The sequence below is a fragment of the Vombatus ursinus genome, unplaced genomic scaffold (assembly GCF_900497805.2).
Source record: "Vombatus ursinus unplaced genomic scaffold, bare-nosed wombat genome assembly UNPS02014791.1, whole genome shotgun sequence".
Classification (NCBI taxonomy): domain Eukaryota; kingdom Metazoa; phylum Chordata; class Mammalia; order Diprotodontia; family Vombatidae; genus Vombatus; species Vombatus ursinus.
This window is the reverse complement of record NW_020954569.1, coordinates 51,645,582-51,650,354: the sequence shown is the minus strand read 5'-3', so window position 1 is coordinate 51,650,354 and position 4,773 is coordinate 51,645,582. Positions and strand designations below refer to the sequence as shown.

At 38.6% G+C, this 4,773-nt stretch overlaps 1 protein-coding gene across 28 annotated transcripts in view; it reads left to right on the top strand.

Annotated features, from left to right (window-relative positions):
- CELF4 (CUGBP Elav-like family member 4) overlaps positions 1–4,773 on the top strand; it is a 566,727-nt gene that overhangs the window by 1,029 nt on the left and 560,925 nt on the right. The gene's annotated exons all lie outside the window — the stretch shown is intronic.

Here is a 4,773-nt window from a genome sequence, read left to right as displayed (position 1 = left end):
ACAGAGACAGAGAAACAGAGATGGGGGAAGGAGATCCAGAAAACAGTGCCAGTCACTTGTTAGAGAGACCTGGGTTTGGGAAAATATATGTGGTGATAATACATATTTTCAGAGGATGGACACAGATCAATTCTAAGCCTACCATGCAAGGGGCTTCATAGAATATTTTCTCCCTATCCTTTGAAGCAGCTGTAAGTTCTGGTTGTTGTTACTATCAGGGAAGAGAGAGAAAGAGAAAGAAGAAAAAAACTAGTAACTTTTTATAGGAAGGGGCAATGGGAATTTTCTGCAGCATCCTTTTTTTTCCTCCTTTTTTATTCTCATTAAAGCAGAACCCCAAACGTGCTCAGTTGTAGACCGTGTGTGGGTGGCTGGTGGGTGATGAAATTAGCCCAACGCTTCACTCCCTAACAGTAATGTATAGGATGTTCAACTGGGATTAATAGGAGGCTGAGAGGTGTGGGCAAGTTAAATGCTCTCAGAGAGAGATTGATTGCTGAGGCAGGGAAGTAGCACCAGGCTGAGTAAGTTGTAGATAATGTACATGTAAAACCAATTTTTAATAAACATAAGTATGGAGAGATTCCAAAACTACTGTGTCAGGGCTGGTGATTTCAAAGGAAAAAAATACACACACCGTCCAGCTGGGAAGCCTGCTCCCTTGCTACATGCTGACTATTGTAAGGGTTGATCCTCTAGTACATTGGGTGCTGGGTATGGGGATGTCTGTTTTACCTAAACAGAGGTTTTTATTATCACTATGTTCCCTCTCTACTTCTTCACCCTACCCCCATTCCCAATATCAAGCAGACCTCTACAGCCAAACTCTTATAGTTGGAGTCCCAGAGAGCAGTTTTATTGGCTTTAACGTATTCCAGCTTGCCTGCCGAGTAGTAAATCTTAAAGTTAATGGCATGTTGAGTGGCACAAAAATAGAGAAGAATGGAAATATACTAGTTTGGGTGATGGGGGGTTGTGAGGATTGTAGGGGGTGAAAGATTGCCACCCTTATTCAGTTTGGAGAAAATATCTGTTCAGAAGAGACTGGTGAGATGGAGTGGGGAGAGATAGCTTCCTAAATACTATTCGTTTCCTTCCTTCCCCCACCCACTCCAGTTTCCTGGGGTTAACTGTAGCCTTGTAGCTTTCTCTCCTTTTAATCAAGCTTCCTAGAAGCATAACAATGCTAGTTTCTTATTTTTATTGTTCCATTTTTTTAAAAATCATAGAAAAAAGAGTTCTTTCTCCATCAAAATGGACAGCATGTTCAGTGACGGAAGATTTCAAAGTTTACACACAAAAATATTCAGAACCCACGGAAGAAAAGGGCAGATTCTAAGAGACAGATTTACCATTGCATCTGGAGCAAGAAAAAGCCACTTATTTATTTCTGATCTGGGCAAACTTTGACAATTTACATTGATTTCTTTTCAAATTCCTTGATATGAAGTTATAGATATAATCACTATATGTTGGGTGATAGTTATGTTATTTTATATTTTTCTATCCTGCACACGTAAATAAAATGAATAGCAGTATAAAGGGAAATAGTGCTGTGGTATGGATTTAGATGGACTTAGCCAAGCTGTCTGGGATAGGCAAAATCCCATTTTTATGAATGTTTTGACCCTCAAATTATCTCTACTGACAGTAGTAGGTAAACCAATTGGTGGCCCAGCATGTATTCACTTGGCCCTCCTTACTGCAGCAGCTTACCCTCCAAATCCGGGCATTATTTTCTCCCCTATGAAACTTCTGCATGTCCCATTCCCCTCGTTTTTTATAGAGCAAGTCTCGGCTATGAATGTCACTGACAGCGCTTGGAGCTTCGGGAGAGCTAAATAAATGATACAGTTTCTGAGGTCTGTTTTATTCAGTCCGAGAAGAGTTTGAACTCCTCCTTCTGTGATGCTGCCTGATTTATTAGCTAATCCTGATAAAAATAAGCCTCTGGCTACTGGAAAAAAAAAAAAAAACCTCTCTCGCCATTGGTGATTAATTACCGTTAAATCAAAAAGCATGATGGGACTTTGAAGAATGAGGATTGTGTTGAGCTTCTAGTCCCCCCCCCATCTCTAAATTGACAACATGAGGGAAAATATGAAAATGGTTCCTTTTGTTAAATCAGGGATGAAAGATTGCTGGTGTATCTTGCTCATTCCTTGCTGAATTTCCAACTTCTAATGAACCTAGTTGGGATAGAACTGAGAGATTTGGTAAGACACTAGCCTTGAAAGTTACTAGCTAATGTGTCTATTAACTAAGTGGTAATAAATAAATAACCAAATTAACAAACCAATAAATAAATCAGTTGCCTGATCAAGTTATTTTAAACCACTACCTTCCATTTCATGTAGCTGGGTAAGAGAATTAATCCCAAGAGTTAATGGAATGTCTGTTGGGTGGAGAGAAACCTTAAAAGAGAATTAGCTTAAGTCAAATTGGGAGGTTGTGGTACTGTAAGAGGAGTATTTAAAGGTACTGAAGAAAAAACACCCAGTTCTATCAGAGGAGAGGAGAGCTACTCTTCTAGAGGAGACATTGATGGTGTTATGGCAAGATGGTTTTTAAAGGTACATTCTCACTCCGGTAATGGGACACTAATTGAAAATAAAAGGAGGTCAGAGTGGGCAGACAACAACAAAACACTCAGATAGTGAAAACTCTCAGATTCTAAGGATTTCTTCTTTCCCATCCCATCCCTTCCCATGTCCCACAGCATCAGAAACACTTTGGGAGAGGATTTTATTTTCTAGTCACCAAAGAGGAAAGATTTGTACTACCAATTAAAGAAGACCCAGATCACCTATGTTAGCATTATGGGTGAGATGAGACCGAGCTTAGAGAGACTTCTTTTGGTATGGGGAGAGCTAAATAGCTGTCTTCCTTCTCTTCCTCCTCCTGTTCCTCTCTTTCTCATTTTGTCTTTTATGTATTTCATCTTCATTGTCTTCTTTCCTGGGGTTTGGGTGCAGAAAACGGAAGTGGGAACTACATAAAAACACACATGGCACCCACATATGCAGAGTTATCAAATCACACATGAACAATTTAGCAATCCATTCATAACTTTGGTCTTGTCTAGCAGGGTAGGAGGCTGAGAAGACTGAGTTACTGGGAGACATAAAGACTAGTGCTCTCTGGACAGCCATATTATAATGCATTATCTTTGAAGTCATTTAAGTCCAATTTAAGTGGTATTTAGTATAATATTTATGAATTAATGTAATCTAAATATAGGACTGTCCCCAAAGGTTTAAACAGCCTTTACTACTGATGCATGCTTGTTCACAGGGCCTGTAATGCATTTTAATCTAAACAGCCAGGTCCACCTAACAGTCCTTCTAGTTATCCAGTCAGAACAGATCTGCGCCTGGGTATCCACCCTGCATGGAGATTTTTCCAGCTGTAAGAAAGAGAAGGCATTGCACGGTGGCCTTTGGATATTCATAAGCAAGAACCACTAATCTATAAAAGATGCAGTCCTCTGAGAATTTCACATTTCATATAAAAAGAAGTTGGGGTGGAATCATCCTTTGGAAATTGCCTCAGAGTTTATTCCATTTTAAATATATTCACCAATCCCTCTCCCCCAACTTAAACCTTCATAAGGCAAACACAATGCATCTTAATTAAAAGCAAATTGGGGAAAACCCCAAAAAAATTCTAAGGGGGGGAGGGAAAATATGGTTAAATTTAAATTTCTGTGGGTTCTGTGCTTCACAATATCATGCCTGCATTCAAGATGTGCAATCTATCAGAACATCAGGCTTCCATCCATTCTGGCCTAACTGAGAAGACTTTTTTTTGTTTTGTTTTTTTTCCCTTGTGGATACATGAATTAAAGCTCAAGCAAATCCCCATCAAATTTCAGCATTCCAGAAAGTAAAGGGACAGCAGAGCCTGGACATAAACCCATGACCAATTCAGATGAATGTTTAAAAAACCTCTTTGAAAATGAAAAACCAGTGCTATCAAGGAAAATAGTCCAGGGGAGTGTCTACATAAAAGCACACCCATTTCATTGAAATGGCAGGTTTCCCTTGCAAGAAGCAGGTAGGAAGAATGAGACAGTCAAACAAGGAAATAAACAAACCAACAAATAAGACAAAGTAACTTTCAGTAAGCACAGGAAATTGGAATTTAAAAAATAAAATGTTCCTAAATCAAAGCTCTAAATTGTAAATTCTATATAAGTATTGTCTTCAATAGCAAAGGGGGAAAAGAAATAGATTGATTTATTTCAAAAGAAGGGAAATAATTTCTTGTGTGTGTTTCTCTTTCATACATACATTTTCAGAGTTGGTGTCCACAGAAATAAAAACACATGCATACATGTGTGTGTATGCATTGGCATTTATACATGTGACCTGCACACATGTATCAACTAGTTCTGGACTAGATTATATAGAAACCCAACCAAGAGGTTTTTATTCTCTCTGTCTTTCACAGTCTGAAAATGGATTCTAGATTGCGTTAAAGGGATATCTTTGAGGTCCTGACATTATCTCCATCACCTTTTCAAATTGTTCAGTCATTCATAACTCATCACCAAAAGGTGTCTCTTCAGCATATCCATTTCTTTAATACAAATATCAGAAAACACCATTAAATTTAATCTGAAAATATCACCCTTCCAGGGTGGGTTTTAAAGTTGTTGAGGCTTTGCCGAAGAATGAAATTCCAGGATAATCATCTCAAATGTGTGTTTTTTGTTTAATTTTTCCTCCACATCCCTCCCCCTTTGGTGTGTTGTAAGTGATTGGTCATGTA